The following is a 22,175-nucleotide window of genomic DNA, read 5'->3' on the forward strand; positions in this document are numbered from 1 at the left end:
AATAAAGCAAGTGTGTTTGTGTTAGGATTCTACATTGTGGAGCACCAACTCTCCCAAACTGCCTGGGCTGAGTATTTTGAAATCCCTTAGAAGGCAGTGAGATTCAATTATGTACTTGACACCATGCCCTACGGCACTGTGGGTAGAGGTTATTCCATTGCAGGAACGGAAGGGGAAAAGGTAACAAAAGGAAAGTCTCTTGACGCCCAGAGGGTTACAACATAAAAGTTCCCAAGACAGCAATGATTAAATGGGCTCCTGGTTGTTGTTGGGAAGCCTTCCTTGTTCCCACAGCATTCCATTCTTGGCGGGATCTGAAGGATGTGAAGGAAGATGTAAGGAAAGGGGCTTTCCGTTGTTTGCCAAAGGCTCTACCGTTTAACCTTCCCTCATAAAATCCCCATAGCCAGAACTGGGTTAAGACTCCATCTTTTTCATCCTTTAATGCCCTTCATACTTTTCCTTTGTGAGTTACAGAGTTAAATGTTTAGTCTAGAAGATCTGATGGGTTATTCTCCATGATCAGCTTTGTTATCTCCCTGGAGAGTCCAAAACGAAGGCTGCGTTAAGGTCACAATCTTTGTGTTTTTCCAGTTCATCATCTCTCTGGATGCGATCAAGTAACTGTCTTCATTTTCTTTAGGAAGATTTTTTAAAATGTGAACTCTCATTTTTAAATGTATAATTCAGGTGTGGCTCTCTCCTCACTATTTATAGACTTAATTATGGATTGTAAAACTAATTATAATCTCTGTGGTGTTTCCCTGTGAAATTGCTCCAGATTTCCTACATTAATCTTCACTACATCTTTGTGAGGCGTGGTCATAAAAATCTATTAAAATTCCTCTAATAGAAAGAAGAGAAGGGAAGTGGTTTTCCCAAGGTCATTTGCCAAATCAGTGCTGGGACCCGGCATAAAGCCCAGGTCCCATGATTCCTGCCCTCATGTTCCATCCAGGAAAACTTGTTGCCCCCAAACCATGACACTGACTCAAGCCTGGCTCCAGTTCAGCTAAGACATTCCCCCAAGGTGTCTGGCTGGCCAGAGAGCGTGCAAGGCCGAATCTTTTTGGACCCTTACACCAGAAAGCAGCACAGACTAGAAGGATTACAGAATGACAAAGAAGCAGTTGGCCATCTCCATTCAGTGCGACAGACTGTGCTGGACCACGTCAGTCTCATAAACCCTTCATCGTCACAGTGACAGCAAACACAGAGATGCAGTGTTCCAGACAGACACATTAATCTATTAAAAAATTGAGAGTTTAATACATGCAGGACTCTGATGTATTTCTCATGTCGCATTCCGTTTAATCCTTCCAAAGCATCACAAGATACATGTAATTATCCTGACACCCGGCCCGTGTCCTCTGTTCAGGATCTGAACCCAAGTCTCAGGGCATCCTCCACTCTCAGAGCAGAAGGCGGGTCCTTACGGAGCGGGTCAATGCTGCTCCTAGGGATGGGAGAGACGAACCGGGGTAGGTCTTTCAGAAGCCGGCTTGCTAGGGACCAGGAGAGGGAGCGGAATGTGTGTCCCTCATGTTGCCTCCTGGCTGTGGTGCTAATTTAACTTTGTGACCCTAGAAATTTGGGGATGAGTGTGAAAGCGAGATTGCACAGAGATATAAATGATATTTAAACAAAATAGATGCTGGAGGAATGAAATAACGATAACTATCTTTATGGGGGAGGGATACATGGAGAAATGTCTCTACGATAGGTCTGGCCTCTGATATTTCAGGGTATCACCGCTCTTTTTCCAAGACAATGAACAATCCCTGCTTTGCAGACAGATTGCTGCCTATACATGCAGTATATTCTGACATTTAAAAATATGCCCATCCAAACTGGGACTGGTTGGAATGAAAGTGTGGCCAGTAGGGATAAGGAACAGAAATGAGTGGGGGATATGTCACTTTCTGAAGTCTAGAAGGAACGTTTCGCCTGCCAATGGTTGCACAGTGAGTGTATCAGCCATTTCTACGTAACAAGCTACCCCCAAGCAAATGATTTATTTAGCTTATAATCTGTGAGGCAGAAAATGGGTCTGGGATCAGCTGAGTGGGTCTTCTGCTGGTCGATGAGCCGGTATCTCGCATACATGTGTCTTCGGTAGCTGTCAGCTAGGTGGTTCAGACTCCAAGTATTTATGGGATTATTTAGCTGGTACAAAGGTGGTGATTTGATCACATCTTTCAGATCACCCCCACCAGCCAGCCCGGACTTCTTCACAAGGTTCCAAAAGCAGCAAGCGAGGAATTCCTAATGCCCTTGCACTTTTAAATTTTCTGTTTATATCATGTTTACTTCTAATTAATTAGCCAAAGCAAGTCACAAGGCCAGTCTAGACTCATGGAGATGGAAGTAGATTTTACCTTTGGCGGGAGGAGCTACAAAGCAACAGGGGTGGTTCTGCAGTTACCTGTGGCTGCAGTAACTCGTGCTGTTCTCACTTGCAACATACGTTCTTCATCTCAGATCCCTAAGAAGTCTTATCTGGTTAGGGCATCAGATTTGATGTCCAAGGTCTCAGCATCTTTTCTAATGTGCGTCCCTTATATCCAGAGACAAAAGAAGATAAGATATATGCCCCTGCCACACACACTCCCTACCTCCATGCCATACAGACAGACCATACCTTATCATACCGTGTCATGCCAGATAAATATGACATACCATAACAGATTCTACCAATAAAAAAAGTGACCATTTCATAAGAATTCTGAAATGCTGTAGGACAAACACACCAGAAGCAGAGGGCACTCCTTAATTAGAGCTTGGTTATGCTCCCTCTGAGTACTTGGCAGCCCATCTCCTTGACCGTGACCTGGCAATGGCTGCCTGATCCATTGTTCTTTTTTGGGCTTTTGGTTCCTTCTCTGAAAAGTCTTTTCCTTTTCATGAAAAAAGTGGCCCATTTTGCAGGTGAGCAGCAATTTCAACCTGCTTTCTGCTGATGCAGCTTTGGGAGTCTAGAAGCATTTTTGCAATTTGAACAATCTCAGTCTCTGTAAATTAAAGCTAGTGTTCTTTTGCTTGAATAAAACCCTTAAAACATGTTTTTCAGTTTTCTTAGAAGCTTTTTTATGTAGTTGAAAGGTGTTTCTAGGTATTATCCTAAATCTTTTATATAGGTCTTAACAATTTTTCTTAGAGCCACCTTCTTGATTTGATCTTTACCATTAAGATAGAATTTTTTACTGTATAGAAAAGCAGAATGTGAATTACTGTCTAACTCAACAGGTCCTGAGCCTTGTAAATTCCCTCTAAATTCTGTTTTAAAACTAAATAATTTTTAAAAGATTATATCTATTTATTTGGCACAGAGAGAAAGTACTCACACCCACAAGCGGGGGGAGCGCCAGAGGTAGAGGGAGAAGCAAGCTCTCTGCCCAACAGGAGCCCGATGTTGGGCTTGATCCCAGGAGTCTGGGATCATGACCTGATCCAAAGGCAGATGTTTAACTGACTGAGCCACGTAGGTGCCCTGAAACTAAATAATTCTATTAGAGATCCTCTAAAAACTACATCTTTAACTTATCTCCCTCTTCCCACATTTGATCACAAAAGAAATTTCTGACACGTCTGAGATTCTTTCTGGTGATCTCCTTAGCAGATATAAAAAGTTCATTAGGTACCTCCTCTTTCCCAGGTCGTGACAGGTGTTAGTTTTGTCCGATGTACTCGTCTATATAATGCAGGTCACTGTCTTTCCAAATTTGCAAACAGCTGTTCATGCCTGCTGCCTCGTCTCAAAGCCAGGGTCACATCTTCTAACTTTTTCTTTCGGCAGCACCCCGCATCTAGCTCCCAATTTCATCATCAATTGTGTTGTACAGTAGGAAACCTGCCCCCACCCAAACTCAGTTGCTTAACACAATCACCATTTATTTGACTTATAGTCTTCTGAATCGGCACTGTGGATTCACTCTGGGTCTGAATGAAACTGAGCCAGGGACCTCTGTGTTACCTGGTTGGGCAGGAGAGATGGGAGTATGGAGGGGCCATGTGGTTTTCATCATACAGTGGGCAATGGTTTTCCTGCACAGTGGAGATGGTAGGGGTCCCCAGCATAGTCTTGAGAAAGCTCTAAGACAAAAAATGAAGGCTTTGCTTGTGTCACTTTTGCTACTGTTTTACTGTCTTAAGAAAGTGCCAGGCCAGTCTAGATTCAAGGGGTTATGGAGGAAGCTCTTCTCTATCACTTATCATCTCTTCCCTTTACCCATGAGTTTCTCTTTTTCTTTTCTCTTTCCACTTCACTCTTTTTTTTTTTTTTTTTCATATTCTCCTAAGAAACGGTGTTCTTTTTTGTTTTGTTTGAAAACTTTCTTATTTGAAAACATCCTTATTTTGCTCTGGCTTGATTCATAGTTTGGCTTGGTGTATAGTCTAAATAAGAAATATTTTTCCTACTAATGTTTGAAGTGTCCCTTCATTGTTCTCTGTCTTTCAGGGTGACTATTGAGAAATGTGATGAGCCTCTAAATTTTGATCCTTTGTATTTGACCTGACTCTCTTAAGTTGTGAAGATGGGCCTCAGCTTCCTTCTGTATAAAAAGTATAAAAATCTGGTGCACCTGGGTAGCTCAGTGGGTTAAGCCTCTGCCATTGGCTCAGGCCATGTTCCCAGGGTCCCACACTGGGCCCTCAGCTCAGCGGGGAGCCTCCTTCCCTTCCTCTCTCTCTGCCTACTTGTGATCTCTCTCACACTGTCAAATAAGTAAACAAATTCTTTAAAAAATGTATAATAATCTTATCTTTTTCAATGTGTTATGTGGAACCACATAAGAAGGTGACATGAATAAAGTGGTTGGCAGAGGTCTGGCAGATAGGAACAGTGCAATACTCTAACTTCACCCTCGTTTACCGGCATAATTAAAAACAAGGAATAAGGACTTGGCATGTCTAAGGCCACTTCTCATTATGCCCCATAACTACCCTCTTCAAAATGTCCTCAGAAATATTTTGCAAATTAACTGACAGAGAAGGAAGAAAGATGGTTTCAGAGCTTTCTATTTGTTCTGTCATTTTTGGAAGGGGTTTTTTCCTTGCCCTTCTAAGAAGGCTTTATCAGTTATTAGCATTACACGGCTTTGGCATCTGTCTGGCAGTGCCGCAGACTAAGCTGCTCGATCAAAAGTGAGAGGAGAGCTTTTGGATCATATGCCAACCAAGCTATGCTGACTAATGGTAAGGAACAACTTAGATGATTATTGTTATCACTGAAAGCCCAAACTTCCATCCCAGAGGTGATCCCATTCGAAAAGAGGGGGTGTGGGGGAAGCTGCCATTACTGAACTGCCATGAATCTGAACACAGTGATGAAATATTCATTCCAAACCTTCCAGGAGGAAGATGGTTGTCTGCCACTGCTAATTAGTGCTGAATTCTGGAGGATTAGGGAAGTTGATCCAATATGAGATTTTAAAAATCCTTACCCGTTTTCATCCCTTACTTCTTTTCCCTCGGTTACTCAGATGATAAAAAGGCGTTTAAAAGTGACATAGCATCTTTTTATCATGCAAATGTGAATATGAAATGCGAATAAAAATTAAATCATGAGTTATAAATTAAAGAAAAATAAAAACGTTAAAATGGTTCTGAAAACTCCACTTTTCCCTGAGAAAATGAAGCTTGCAAATGTGTTCCTTTTTCTTTTAAGAAAATATTTTTTCCCAATGCAGATGGGAAATCAGAAAATATATTCAAATGCATTTTGATTTTCAGCATATACATCTTATTGTTTACTGCAGGTAGTACAGAAATAGCTTACTGCAGGTAAGAGTCTGAAGAAGAATGTAAAGTCTCAGTTAAGATCTTGCAGAAATAAAAAGCAGAAGGAAATGGGGCAAAGAATGATTCATCTAAAGTTTTAGTCAGTCATCACTGTTACTTGTGCTCCACCAATTTTTCATGATCTAAACCATGATGACTCAATTTATTAAAACTGTAGGACCAAGACTGACACTGGATTCCCTCTTGACCTGGTCCATGTAGCAAAATGATAAGCACTCAGATTATACTTCCAAGAGCTAAATTAAAACTTGATATTGGGGTGCCTGGGTGGCTCAGTTGGCTAAGCGTTTGCCTTTGGCTCAGGTCATGATCCTGGGGTCCTGGGATCAAGTCCCGCATTGGGCTCCTTGCTCAGCAAGAAGCCTGTGTCTCACTCACCCTTCTCACTCACGCAATGGGGGAGAGAATGACGCTCCCCCATTATCTTTCTTGCTCTCTCTCTCAGGTAAATAAACAAATAAGATCTTTAAAAAAAAAAAAAAAAGGAAACTCAATATCTACTTGCCACATGAGTATTTAAGGACATTTCTTTCCATTTAATTGCCTTGTGGCCTTATTAATGAATTGAAGTCCACAGAATCATTCTCCAACTTCAAAAAATTTACAATGCTTTATGGAAGATCTGACAGATAAACTGAAACACACAAATGCCTACAGCTACTTTTGATAAAAGGTTGGCTACTACACATGCTATAACAGAAGTATAAATACACTGTAGTTATAGGGTTATCTAATACCTCTGCATACTAAGGCTCAGACATTTGGCGAAATTACGAAATTATTAAGCTGTATGAGGGCGCAGGAACGCAGGCAGTGGCTGGAGGCACAAAGACCAATTAGGACGCTGTTCCTTTATTCTAGGCCAGTGGTTACGAGCACCTGAATCTGGGAATGCAACTTGAATGAGAAAGGAGCATATATGAGAATTATTATGACAGAAAACGGGGGTTCCAGTAACTGATTTGTTACATTTCTAAGAAAAAAAATGAAGGAAAGAATCATAAAATGGATCTAAACATTTCTACATCTAGTCTTGAGAGTGATCAGACTTTGGAAATTTCACCAAAATAGAATCTTTTCAGGCCTGAGGGGGACACCATATTCTGTGAAAACTGCAGACTGAGTGATCCTGTAGGCCAAGCATCTCAAGTGAACCCATATTCCACAGAAGTCCAGTCCTAATCCCACAATGGGATTAGGTACTTTGGAGAATACACCTTAAAATCAAACCTAGTCTTTATCATGGATTGCCTGCAATCTTTCAGAACTGAGGGGTCTGCTATGTTCTGACCCCAGAGGTCCAGAACCATAGGTTCGAGGATGCCAGACACGCTGCATTTGTCAATTTCACTTTATTTCAATTTGTCATTTTCACTTTATTTGTCAATTTATTATTTGTCAATTTCACTTTATTTCAATGTCTGTCTAGGATTGTCCTTCTTAGTCCTTTGGCAAGTAGTGAAACAGCTTTCTAAAGCTTGTGGAAAGAGGATGAAGAAGTGGTTAGAATCATCCTGACTTCTCCAGTGCTGCTGCACTGCAATCATCCTCACCAAGACCAGCGGTTTCTATCATGAAATCCAATGGACGCTTCTCTGTCTCTGTAGCAGTCAGGAGTGGCAGATAGGAGAGAAACAGAATTCTAACTGACCTCAGCAAAGAAAGGAAATTCACTGGTTCATAAAACTTGAAAGTCCCAGGCCTCCAACTCTTTACCAGTTGTTCCAGTGAAATTCCTGGCATGGAGTCCCATTGGCCTGGTGGGCTCAGGAGGTCACCTGATTGGTTGGATCTGGGAACCAGTTGGGTGGGGCTCACTGGATCCAAACTATATGAACCAAGAGTGGGGGAGGCGTGGTTTCACAGGAAAACTAACGCGTATCACCAGGAGCAGAAGGAAGGCGTGCCTCTCCAGGTCAGTGATTATTGTGTATGACTAGACAGAAAGAAACCTTAGACACACTTCTTCCTTTGTTCTCTGATATTCCTTTTTCCACTCCAACTTCCCAGTCTTCCTCACAGGATGTATCAGACCCACTTTCACTTTGCCCTTTTAAAACTTTCTGTACTTCAGAAAGTTTTTCTTCCTCTCAGTGATTTGTCTGTATTCCTAGCTCTAGAGGCTCCACTGAGACTCACATCATTTCAACATTTGCAAAAGCCCAACCCCTGCCAACAGGGCCACAACACCTGACTATCATTTGTCTGGGACCCCCTGAGGGCTGGGCTTCAGCAAAGCCCCATTGTGCCCATTTGGAGAAGGAACTAGAAGTTCCAGCACTGAGACTTGAAAAAAACAGACCCGCAAAGACTTTTGTTTCCTCAATGGCTGCCTGGAAGGACTGGTTCTAGTATAACTAGGAAGTGCCAGGAAGTTAATTCACAGGGAGGGTAAGTGATTTGTAAGAGGCAAGAAATGAGAAGGAACGAGAAGTCTGCCTGACAGAATATTTCAAAGGCAACGTTTACACAGGGTCTCTCTCTTGAGACTGCATGACCAAATGCCAGGCTGTGTTTTCTTGTGAGGCTGTGACCACCTAGATAATGCACCCTTTGTATTTGCTTTTCTGTCTTTCCAACCTTATTCCTATTTTTGTCTTATTCTTACTGCCCTGTCACAGTGCCCCCACAGCCCTCCAGTGAAGTGTTAGTGCGTCCCTTGCTTTGGCTTTGCTTCTTAGGGATCCTGGGCTAAGACACGGGACTGTCTTTCCCCTCGGGTTTCTTCCTAGACCACTTGTTTTCTCACAACACATGTTCTTCTGGAGAGACACTGCCCACTTCTGAGGTTCCTGTGATATATATTTTTTAATTACTTATTTAATTATTTATCAATTAAATAGTTTAATTAATTACTTAAATTAATTAATTATTTATTGAGATATTCATAAATTAAATTAAATATATAATATTTTCAAATATATTTATATTGTGTATATTTATGTATATTTATTTCTGTGATATATCTGGGTATATATCTGTGATATATATAATATATATCCTATATAATATTATACAGATACACATACACATATGTTATATATGTGTATATATATCATACGTATGCAGTCTCATGTGTATATCATACGCTATAATCTGCAATCTGATGACCCCCAGACCTCCACCTCTATCCTGGGCTCCTCTCCTGAGCTCCAGTCCCATGGACCCAGCTCCTACTGGAGGTCTCTCCTGGGAGGGCTCACAGGAATCTCCAACTAACATGCCTCAAACTTATCTATGGGCCAAATCCATGCTGCTCTTCCCTTGACATTTCCTCTTCTTGTTTTTGACATGTCCTTTCCTAGTAAATGGCACCACCATGTTTGCCTAAATCAGACACCTGGAGCCACCTTGACCCCTCGCTGTCTCTCATTCTTCCTGTCCACATCGTCTCTCACCAGGTCTTGATAATTCTATCTTCTTATCGACATTATCCCACCTTCCCTACTGTAACCTCTCTAAGCCATCATCCAGCCTCTACTGCGGTCCTCCAGCCCATTCTTTAGAGAACGATCCCTGTGAAACACAAATCTCAAAGGCTCTTTGTTGTCCTTTTGCAAATATTCTTTGATGTTATGAAGTCTGCTTTTTATGTCCTTCCTTCTACCTATATGTTCAGGTTCATTTCTTGCCTCTCAACAATCCAGGTGATCTCCAACCTTATTGAACTTTTATTTCTTTGGGGGCCTATGATTTTTCTCCCCTCTGAGTCTTCTCATAAGCTATTTTCTCTGCTTGAAACAGTCTTGTCTCTCTTTACCTTGCTAATTTCTACTTATACTTTGGGTTCCAACCTAGTTATCCCTTCCTCCAGGGAGTCCTCCTGGAGGACTCTCTACTCCTTCTCCCAGCATAGCAGGGCTGGGTTTCCTGCTATGCTATCATTGCACCTGTACCTGTGTTCCCACTGTACTTACCCAGAGAGGGTTGTTTAGATATCTTTCTTTCTGTATAGAGGGAGGGCCTCTGTCTACCTTACCCATAACTGCTTTACCACAAACCTGGCACAGTGATAGGCTTAAAAATATGTCTGATGTTTAAGCACATTTGTGAATGTTTTTGTCTTCTGATTTTGTCAACTCTAGAATATCCAGTTTCCTTTCCCAAGAATTTCAGGAAACTAGCATGAATCATTGTGCTTTTGCAGATTCTTTTAACAGCTTTCATTACAGAATTATATGAGGTAGAATTATAATCACTTTAAAGATATCAAGCTTTTAGCTAGATTATAACATCAATTATTAAAAGATATCACCACATAGATGTGAATGAGATTGTTACTCCATGTTTCAAAGTTCGTTTGCTTTCTGTTTTACATTCTGGTTTTGTTGAAACATAGAACTTAAAATCTATAGTCTTTAAAAATTGATTTCAGTGCAAGTGACTCATTCGCCTTTATTGCCAGGACCTGTCACTTGTGCTCAAAGAGCCCAGGACACAAGTCACATTATTATACACTTATTTTATAGTGCAGACGTTTTACTCGTGGGTTTTTTCCCCCCCCTTGGACTTTTTATTTTGTGATTGGCTTAGCCTAATAGACCCTTAAAAGTTTCTTTTCTTCCCCTTGTAGTGCTTGTTTCTTTTAGCATGGTAATTATTTAATGCAGTGGTTTAGACCTGTTACTTAAAAGTGGCCAAAAGGCACATCAAAATGTTTCCAAAAAATACTTTTTCACTTAAAATAAGCAAGTCACCAGACTCTTTTTAAAATATTTATGACACTATTTATGATGCTGTTAACATAAGTGTTTTAAAAATTCCAATGCATAAATATTTTCTGTGCCATATAACACAATGTTTAGCATAATACTAATTTCTTTTTTTTTTAATTTTTTAAATTAACATCTAATGTATTATTAGCCCCAGGGGTACAGGTCTGTGAATCGCCAGGTTTATACACTTCACAGCACTCACCATAGAACATACCTTCCCCAATGTCCATAACCCAACCCCCCTCCCCCTACCCCCCCTCCCCTGGCAACCCTTAGTTTGTTTTGTGAGATTAAGAGTCTCTTATGGTTTGTCTCCCTCCCGATCCCATCTTGTTCCATTTATTCTTTTTCTACCCCACAGACCACCCACGTTGCCTCTCAACTTCCTCAAATCAGGGAGATCATATGATAATTGTCTTTCTCTGATTGACTTATTTCACTCAGCATAATACCCTCGAGTTCCATCCACATCATTGTAAAAGACAAGATTTCATTTCTTTTGATGGCTGCATAGTATTCCATTATATATATATACCACATCTTCTTTATCCATTCATCTGTTGATGGCATCTAGGTTCTTTCCATAATTTGGCTATTGTGGACATTGCTGATATAAACATTCGGGTGCACGTGCCCCTTTGGATCACTACATTTGTATCTTTAGGGTAAATACTCAGTATTGCAAATGCTGGGTCATAGGGCAGTTCTATTTTCAACATTTTGAGGAACCTCCATGCTGTTTTCCAGAGTGGCTGCACCAGCTTGCATTCCCACCAACAGTGTAGGAGGATTCCCCTTTCTTTGCATCTTCACCAGCATCTGTCATTTCCTGACTTGTTAATTTTAGCCATTCTGACTGGTGTGAGGTGGTATCTCATTGTGGTTTTGATTTGTATTTCCCTGATGCCGAGTGATGTGGAGCACTTTTTCATGTGTCTGTTGGCCATCTGGATGTGCAGAAATGTCTGTTCATGTCCTCTGCCCATTTCTTGATTGGATTAATTTGTTCTTTGGGTGTTGCGTTTGATAAGTTCTTTATAGATTTTGGATACTAGCCCTTTATCTGATATGTCGATCGCAAATATCTTCTCCCATTCTGTCAGTTGTCTTTTGGTTTTGATGACTGTTTCCTTTGCTGTGCAGAAGATTTTGATCTTGATGAAGTCCCAAGAGTTCATTTTTGCCTTTGCTTCTCTTGCCTTTGGCGATGTTCCTAAGAAAAAGTTGCTGTGGCTGAGGTCGAAGGGGTTGCTGCCTGTGTTCTCCTCAAGGATTTTGATGGATTCCTGTCTCACATTGAGGTCCTCCCTCCAGTTTGCGTCTATTTTCATGCATGGTGTAAGGAAAGTTTCATTCTTCTGCACGTGGCTGTCCAATTTTCCCAACACCATTTGTTGAAGAGACTATCTTTTTTCCATTGGACACTCTTTCATGCTTTGTTGAAGATTTGTTGACCATAGAGTTGAGGGTCTATTTCTGGGCTCTCTATTCTGTTCCACTGATCTATGTGTCCGTTTTTGTGCCAGTCCCATACTGTCTTGATGATGACAGCTTTGTAATAGAGCTTGAAATTTGGAATTGTGCTGCCACCAACTTTGGCTTTCTTTTTCAATATTCCTCTGGCTATTTAAGGTCTTTTCTGGTTCTATATACATTTTGGGATTATTTGTTCCATTTCTTTGAAAAAAAAATTGATGGGATTTTGATAGGGATTTCATTAAACGTGTAGATTGCTTTAAGTAGCATAGAAATTTTCACAATATTTGTTCTTCCAATCCATGAGCATGGAACATTTTTCCATTTCTTTGTGTCTTCCTCTATTTTATGAGTACTTGATAGTTTTCTGAGTATGGATTCTTTGCCTTTTTGGTTAGATTTGTTCCTAGGTATCTTATGGTTTGGGGAGCAATTGTAAATGGGATCCACTCTTTAAAACTTCTCTTTCTTCTGTTTTGTTGTTGGTGTATAGAAATGCAACTGATTTCTGTGCATCAATTTTATATCCTGACACTTTACTGAATTCCTGTACAAGTTCCAGCAGATTTGGAGTGGAGTCTTCTGGGTTTTCCACATAAAGTAGCATATCATCTGCAAAGAGTGAGAGTTTGACTTCTTCTTTACAAATTTGGATGCATTTAGTTTCTTTTTGTTGTCTGATTGCTGAGGCTAGGACTTCTAGTACTATGTTGAATAGCAGTGGTGATAGTGGACATCCCTGCTGTGTTCCTGACCTTAGCGGAAAAGCTCTCAGTTTTTCTCCATTGAGAATGATATTTGTTGTGGGTTTTTCATAGATGGCTTTGATGATATAAGACTAATTTTTAATAACATATTCAGTTCATATAAATTATTAATTTTCAGGGTCCTACAATGTTTTTTAAACTTATCTAACATAAAATGAAGTAGAGGTAGGGATAAGGGAGTCAAAACAGAACAATTCAGCTCTCTAACTGGTTTTGGATTGGAATTCCCTAAAGAGAAGTTGTAAAATTTCTTATACATCTGTGCTGAAGTTTCTATTTCAATTTTGTATGTAAACATGACTTATTTTTTTAAAGATTTTTATTTATTTATTTCAGAAATAGAAAGAGTATGTGCACAAGTGGGGAGGGGCACAGAGAGAGGGTGAAGCAGGATTCTAGCCTTGTAGTAAGCTGGACACGGGGCTTGATTTCAGGACCCTGGAATCAGGGTCTGAGCCAAAGGCAGATGTTTAATCGACTGAGCCACCCCAGGCACCCCAGAACTCTATTTTTTTAAAAATTAGTCTAAGCTACATTTGGCAAAAACCAAGCTGTAGCTTCCCCCCACCCCCAACAACACTAGGTTCCTTAAGTCTATCTCTAAAGGCCTACTCAAAAATAAAGTGGGGATGATTTATTAGATATTTTTTTCATGGCTAGCTTTTCTTCTTCATTTAAGTTTCTGGTTCATTAGACTATTTCCTTCTTTGACAATGACCCAGCAATTGCACTACTGGGTATTTACCCTAAAGATACAAACGTAGTGATCCAAAGGGGCACGTGCACCCAAATGTTTATAGCAGCAATGTCCACAATTGCCAAACTATGGAAAGAACCTAGATGTCCATCAACAGATGAATGGATAAAGAAGATGTGGTATATATATATATATATACAATGGAATACTATGCAGCCATCAAAAGAAATGAAATCTTGCCATTTGTGACAACATGGATGGAACTAGAGCGTATCATGCTTAGCGAAATAAGTCAAGCAGAGAAAGACAACTGTCATATGATCTCCCTGATATGAGGAAGTGTTGATGCAACATGGGGGCTTAAGTGGGTAGGAGAAGAATCAATGAAACAAGATGGGATTTGGAGGGAGACAAACCATAAGTGACTCTTAATCTCACAAAACAAACTGAGGGTTGCTGGAGGGAGGGGGGTTGGGAGAAGGGGGGTGGGGTTATGGACATTGGGGAGGGTATGTGCTGTGAGTGCTGTGAAGTGTGTAAACCTGGTGATTCACAGACCTGTACCCCTGGGGATAAAAATATATGTTTATAAAAAATTAAAAATAAAATAAAGTGGGGAAAAAGGCAGGGAGAAACAACCTAAATAGCTTTTAACTTCATTTTTTAATAAGTGTATGTGTCAAATTGATTTATAATGTTAGTTTTAGGGGTTAGCAGGAATTACTCTTAAGACATCTTCCCCATCTCCTTTCTATCTCCTGAGAAACCTACAGTTTGTCATTAAAAAGTTATAAGTGAAGGGCGCAAACTCTAATCTCACTAGCAACAGCACCCAGATTAACCTTGTGTATCACAGCCACATTAAGAGTAGTAAAAAATAGAAGTTAATTATGAAGGAAATAAAGGTCTGTGAACAAAGAAATTTAAATTGTCAAAGAAGGAAATAGTCTAATGAACCAGAAACTTAAATGAAGAAGAAAAGCTAGCCATGAAAAAAATATCTAATAAATCAAATTAGGGATTCTACCATTTATAATAGTGCCTACTCTTGGCACGAATAAAGTTTGGTAGGCTCAAGGAAAATAAAAAAATAATACTCAAATGATCATAAAATAACCACTTTGGAAAGTTAATGCTGAACTAATTACCATATTTAAAAAATATTAAATATTGGTTACTTATTTTTTAACATTATTGCAGCTACCAAATCTTTGGAATTTAGGGTACTTGATAGTAAATCATTTGAAGTCTGGGATGAAAACTACTTTTTTTTTTAAAAAAGATTTTATTTATTTATTTGACAGATATCACAAGTAGGCAGACAGGCAGGCAGAGAGAGAGAGAGAGAGGGAGGCAGGTCCCTGCTGAGCAGAGACCCTGACGTGGGGCTTGATGCGGGGCTCAAACTCAGGACCCCAAGACCATGACCTGAGCCGAATGCAGAGGCTTTAACCCACTCAGCTACCCAGGCACCCCTGAAAACTACTTTTTTTTCTTTTCTTTTTTTTTTTTTAAATATTTTATTTATTTATTTGAGAGAGAGACAGTGAGAGAGAGCATGAGCGAGGAGAAGCTCAGAGAGAGAAGCAGACTCCCCATGGAGCTGGGAGCCTGATGCGGGACTCGATCCCAGGAATCCAGGATCATGACCTGAGCCGAAGGCAGTCGTCCAACCAACTGAGCCACCCAGGCGTCCCTGAAAACTACTTTTTAATCTGTGTTCTTCCCACTAGAACCTTCAAGCCTATCGTTATTAAGAACATAAGACAGCAAAAGCCTTTTTTGTTGAGACCACACTAAAATCATTTATCCTTATGAGAAAGATTTTCTGTTTCTAAAAGATGGTGAATAAAACATCATCACCAGGAAATCTGGTTTTATATGCTCCATTGGTCTTAGATATGTTTTTGCTTTATCAGTTTGTATATGAAGTAAACTGATTCTTAAAAGTAATGAAAGTTTCAACTGGTAATATGAATTAGCAGGAAAAAAAATTCTACATTTCTAAAACAGGATTTTGTTATTTTGGGGAAATAGAATTAAGAACAAAAACTTCTCCCAATCCAAAAACTGTTCTCCATTAAAGTATCAGAGACAGAAAACAGTTGTTATTGAATGAGCATTAAACCAGAATGTGATGATTAAAGGCAATTTACGAAAGGACTGCAGAGAAAGAAAGAAATCTCATCCTTTTGTAAAGCCAAGCAGATATAATCCCCATGTTCTCAAGAGAAACCATAAGTCGTCCTCAAGTTAGAGGAGTTGGCATCACCGCTTATTAGATATAGTTCCTCCTAAAATCACCTGATAATTCCAGTGACCATATCTCTCTATTGGTTGGTTTTAGACAAAGGAAAATAAACTTCTTCTATCTTTACTACAAGAAGTTGTTTTGTAACTGGGAGCCAGGAGCTCATCCAAATTAGACTCCTATCCTCACGAAAACTGGGAGAGAGGGGTATAAGCTCTCTTGATGATTACATTTCATAAGAGATGGCTCACAGGTCCTAGAGAAAGACACTCCTGGGTCACAGTGCTTGCAAGAAGCTTATTCAGCTTCTAAAAAGATTTATAAATATTTCAAAGGCACAAGTTTTTTAAGATAAGTGTTCTAATAAAAAAGAGGGGAGAGATATCTCTTCCATTATTTTCAACAGGGAAAATTAAGCACCTCCCTTTTTTGGACATTATAGCTACCTTAATTTAGTTTTTTGTTGTTGTTTACTAACTGTGGACATTTTTAAGTGAAAGTCATTTATATATTATTTCAATGAATGTGACTTAGTACTTAAGGGGAAAAAACCCTTGTCCCAAATATAGAATTACCACTTATCAAAAAATATAGATTTTACTGAGGGCTCTAGTGCTAGTAACTCTGGTGTTAGTATCAACATACTGACTGACAGTGCGAGGAAAATTGAGAAGCTAAAGAATTTTGCTAAAATGAATGTTCTCTCTCTTTTTAAAGATTTTATTTATTCATTCATCAGAGAGAAAGAGAATGCACGTGAGAATAAACAGGGGGAGTGGCAGGCAGAAGGAGAAGCAGGCTCCTTGTCAAGCAAAGAACCCCATGCAGAACTGGATCACAGGACCCTGGGATCATGACCTGAGCCCAAGGGACCCACTTAACCAACTGAGCCACCCAAGAGTCCCATTTGATATAGTGTTATCTTGGACTACACTGACTTAAAAACATGAATTGTCTAAACCTTTGAAAAATACCTGATTTATTGGTCAGTAATTCTCAATGTGGTCCAAGGATTGTTTGTAGGAGAATTGCCTAGGGCAGTGGTTCTTAGATGTTAACATGAGTAAGCCCCACCTGAAGGGATTGCTAAAATCCCGGTTGGGATTGCTAAATCCTACCAGTTTTCCTCTGGTAGGTCTGGCATGGAGCCCAAAGATTTCCATTTATAACAAGTGTCCAGGTGGTTGGAACCACACTTTGAGAACTGACATAGGGTATGTGGTAAGTACACATGCTCCAGGGGCCCAAGCTAGCACCAGATTTTCTGGAATTGGGTTCTTGCTGTCTTCATTTGAACAAGCACCTTAGTAAGAGTTCACAAATCACAGTTTGAGAACCACTGTGACAATTTGTTAGGTTAATTTAACTATCATTAACCAACAGATCAGCCACATGTCATCTGTGAGGCTGGAAATGATACTAAATGACTAACCCCATGCCTGGCATGGTGAAAAGAACACACGAGACTTTGCATACGAACCCTAATCTGCTACCCACCACCTTTGTGACACAGAGAATGTTTCCCAAATTATTATAATAAATGTAAGAAATAGTGTCTTTAGTATTTGATTTGATCAAAGTAGGCTTTTTCATTCATTTGAATGACAGTCATACTCCAATGCAACAGAATAATAATTAAAACTTATATTTATTAGCCACCTATTCTGGGCTGGGTTGTGTTCTAGAAGCCTTACATATATTAGCTTGTTTACTCCTAATACATATCTTGTGAAGTGTGTGGCAGTGTCACCTCTGATTTATAGAGGAGGAAACAGGAGCACAGAGAGCCCAAGCAAGTTGCTCAAGGCTATTCATCATGTTAATTTTAAGGTTTGTGTGTAAATTTTAAGGTTTCTTATTTACCAGAAACTATGTATACCTACAGTATAAAAAAGTACAAATAAATTGATGTCCACATTAATATAAAGAGTTGTTCACAAAAATGGATCTGAATTCCTTCAAATTCTGGTCAATGCTACCATTGCAAAAATAAACTTAATGGGTAAATATTAGTGAATGTTTTGGGGATAGTACTCTGATTTATCACTAAAATGAAGATCCTTTCTCAATTCCAGCCAAAGTGGTCATGATTTTCATAAGTTTTTGCAAATAAATATAAATCACTCAGTTATTTAAGATTAGCAACAAGATTTTAAACATGTAAGAATTTGACATCTATAACTTTGAAGATAATCTTAGGAAGTCTAAATTATCCTGTTACAATGTATTTGGATACTATTGGTAAATTCAAAAAGGATTCAACGTTTAATTTTTTTTCCAGAAACTTTAAACAGAGGATCTCAAATTTAGAATGAAACATTTATGAATGTATTTTGAAAGACCATTTTGAATGAGTATCTCCTTAGTTATTATCCACTCGCAAAAGTTATCATTCAGAAATAGTAAAAATCAGCAAACTTCAGTCTACTGTTCATAAATTATTTGGTCTTTTAATTTCTGACTTTTTTTTTTGAGAAAGAAAGTGCACAAGGAGGGTGTGAGGAATAGGGAGAGGGAGAATCTTAAGCAGGTTCCCCACCTGGTTCAGGGCTTGATCTTATGACCCTGAAATCATGAGTTGGTCACTTAATTGACTAAGCCACTCAAACACCCCTAATTTCTGATTTTTAAAAGTTTCTTTAAGCACTCAAAATTTTCTAATATTTTTAATTACTTTTTAAATCAAAATTCTGCATTCAGACTATTTTGTCAGTATAACTGGTGGCCACAACAGATACTAAAAAGGAAGGATTTAAAACCACTTTATGTAAGTCCTGAAAGACATAAATAAGTTTTCAGCTGTCAACATGATAAGGATACAAACAACCACAACTATGTAGTTGGAAAGAATTCTGATTAATCATTTATGAAGGTGACTTAGGAATCTCTGAGAGTGGTACTAATATAAGTGACACCGATCTAAGAAAAGCATTGAAATGATACCCCTGTAAGAAATAGCATTACATCTACTATTTATCAGCTATTCAAAGCTAAAAATGGGTACATTTGGGACAAGAAATTTAAAAGGCATGCTTATAGAGTGCTGTTAATATTTGAGTAAATAAATATTAATAGTGGAGAATGAAACTCAAGAAGTGGTAAACCAATTTTTTAAAAAAATATATTTATATATTTATATATTTATTTATTTGAGAGAGAGAGAGAGGGAGATTATGGAGGGAGAGGGAGAAGCAGACCTACTGCTGAGCAGAAAGCCCAAGGCAGGACTTGATTCCTGAGATCATGACCTGAGCCAAAGGCAGATGCTTAACTGACTGAGCCACCCAGGCACCCTAAGAAGAGCCAAATATAAAACACAATCAAGACCCATAATTTCAAAATGTGATTTCTTTAGTGTATTTTAGAACAAGCAGAATTCTTATTCTATCTTTTTTTTTTTTCTGGAAGAAATACCACTAATTATAAATAGTCACAACAAAATTTCTATTAGAAATGATGTGGGTAGAGGTGAGTTCAGTTCATTTATATCATATTGCAATTCAAACACACATCTTGAGTTTAAAAACATGCTGACTGTTGGGGTCTGTTATCAAAGGAACGAGACTGAGACAAAGTGAAAGTTATGCAAAGCCTTATTCTATGCCAAGCATTAGAAGTCAGACTGACCGGCCAGGGCTGCCTGCAAAGAGATCTCATAGGCTGGTTTTATAGGGCATAACCCCAAACCCAAGGTATGTGGCTTCTATTGCTAAAGCGTTTACTCCCATAATCATACCCAGAACCGATTTTAGGAACTACGGGGGCGTTTATTCCCGGAATGAAGTCCGTGGATGTAAACAACAATATGGCTACCTAGGCAATATGGAGTCGCTCTGGCTAAGTAGGCCCTAATAATTAAACAGATTTTAACATTAAATCAGCCCTAACATTGACCATCAATGCTTCCTTCTAGAACTTTCATTAAGACAAATCTATTTATTATCGTGGATGTTTTACTTAACATGGTGAACTGTAGGTTTAGTAATTTAACTGCTTTCTCTCCCCCCCCCTTTTTAAAAAAAGATTTTATTTATTTATCTGAGAGCACAAGCAAAGGGAGAGACAGAGGGAGAGGGAGAAGGAGGCTCCCTGTTGAGCAGGAAGCCCGACGTAGGGTTCGATCCCAAGACCCTAAGATCACAGCCTGAGCCGAAGGCAGATGCCCAACCAACTGAGCCAACCAGGCAACCCCTAGCTACTTTATTTTCTTAGTGCCACTAAACATCTGGTCAGAAACAGGAAACAATATCTTTCATCCTGACCACTGTTTTATTTTATTTTTTTAAATTTATTTTCAGCATAACAGTATTCATTATTTTTGCACCACACCCAGTGCTCCATGCAATCCATGCCCTCTATAATACCCACCACCTGGTTTCTCCAACCTCCCACCGTTTTAAAATACAACATGTAAGAGTACTGTACCAAAACATATTTTAAAATACTCTACCGCTCCTGCTAAAGCTTCAGTTTGCAGCCATTTTTATGGAAAATTCTAGTACCGTATACTCACTTAGAAAGAATCGCTCACTGGGACCCTAGTGTTGCCTTCAAAGATGCAGAGTCTTTTTTCAGTGTTACATTACACACCTTTGTTCTTTTATGGGTTTCTTTCGAAGGTTTTCCTCAGTTTGCTTCTGCACCTTTATTTTTGTTTGTTTTACTCATTTCCTTTAGTAGATTCTCGGGTAAGGCAAGTTGATAGCCATATAAATAATCATATGGATGAAAATGATCAACTACGTATTTAACACAGGCATAGCTGTACCTTTCCATAGTGAGAAGAAATTGCAAAATCAGAACAGCAACTGGAATCCTCTATAGGAGGGATGTAGTAGTTACATTTCCAAAGAGGTCTGCCCAGAGAAGCTTACATTAGATGGTGCAGGGTTTTTTTTTGTTGTTGTTGTTTTGTTTTGTTTTTGTTTTTTATTTTTTTGCAAAAAGGGATAGAAAGCTTCTTTTCCAACAGGATTTCTGGAATTCCCTTGTTCTATGTTTAGTATTTCCATGCATCTCCTCAGGGCTATGACTTCAGAGGTGGAAATGGGTATAGATGTGGATTTAAACCACATGAACTAATCTCAAGGGGTCTTTGCTCAGCGCATTCCCGCCTCCATTCACAGTAGCCCTGCTTCACATCACACTTGCATCTTCTCCCATGTAGACAGTTCTTCAGGATCACAGGTTATAAGCAGCCATCTCAAGTCACCCAGTATGACATATATATCATCATCTGCTTTCATGAACCAGTCAGCATATTCTAGACAATGATCACAGACATACTGGAGGGCTTTAATTGTCTTCCAGTGCAATTGATCTCTGCCTACTTTGGTGCTTAATTCTGTAGTAGAAAAGTCTTTATTTTCTTCTGGGTTCATAAACCATGCTTTATTACAACAATGGGTCCTTGTAGCTCTGATATATTTGGACCCAGCAAAGAATTTTCACCTGATATAAGGTTCCAGGTCCAGTGAACAGTGTTTCCATGTTTATGATAACTAGTATCTGCTGTCAATGTCATCTGTCTTTCTAGATGAGTCTGGCTGGTATCATCTAGAAGTCTTACATGAGGGTAATTCTTCAGAATATTAGGCTGGATATTACCCTGTTCTTCCAGCAAAATACTAAATAACTGAGAACCTAAGAAAAATAGGATTGCTGATCCAGAGAGTAAAGTTAAACAATGCAGCCAAGAATTTGAGGCCATTTTCATTAGCATATATTTGACTTACTAGGGTGGTGAGACCAGTCCGGTTGGCAGAGACAGCCCAGTGTGCTCCCACGCATGTGCTCTACTCTCCAGCATTATTTTTAATAAGCAGTTTGTATGTGTACATGTATGTGGGATTCTGTGTTACTTTATGCGAACATATACATAGTTTCCATTAAATTTGTTGCTCTGTAACAACTGTGAAAGCTGTCAAATTTATCACTTTGAATCAAAGTTGCTCGTGGCAATTTTCAGGGTTATTAAATATATTATAGGCTCAGATCATAAATGAGAATTTTAGAAATCTCCAAAACTTCTCCCCAAAATCAACTTCAAAACAAAGATAAGTCTGTTAGGAATGGGCATTCTAATGACTTTTAACAAACTAAAATATGTAAATTGAGTTTCTTTTTCAGTTTTATGTTCAGAAAAAGGTATTATAGGCTTAATAAGGATATTTTATTTTGAAGCATACTCTCTTCTAAATTGATTTGTTTTGTATTATGTCTCTGAAAAATCATTTCTAGATCTTCAGTTATTTAAATGTTGGGGTTGAGTTGATTACAGGGGTGGAAGAAGGGTGATAAATTTAAGGACCTTTCTTGTAAGGAATATTAAACATAGAGTCCCTCTCTGGGTGTTAGTTTAATCCATCTAATGAGACAATGCAAAATAGGTCTCATTTTTCAGAGGTAATAAAAGTAAGCATGGTCTGCCTGCATACACAACCAGAGCCTGCAGACAACCGTATAAA

At 39.0% G+C, this 22,175-nt stretch overlaps 1 pseudogene; it reads right to left on the reverse strand.

The window, feature by feature from the left end:
• Nucleotides 1-1,374: 1,374 nt before the first annotated feature.
• LOC132014547 (glycoprotein-N-acetylgalactosamine 3-beta-galactosyltransferase 1-like) lies at nt 1,375-21,418 on the reverse strand (annotated as a pseudogene).
• Nucleotides 21,419-22,175: the final 757 nt, after the last annotated feature.

This window comes from Mustela nigripes, chromosome 3, assembly GCF_022355385.1.
Source record: "Mustela nigripes isolate SB6536 chromosome 3, MUSNIG.SB6536, whole genome shotgun sequence".
Taxonomy (NCBI): domain Eukaryota; kingdom Metazoa; phylum Chordata; class Mammalia; order Carnivora; family Mustelidae; genus Mustela; species Mustela nigripes.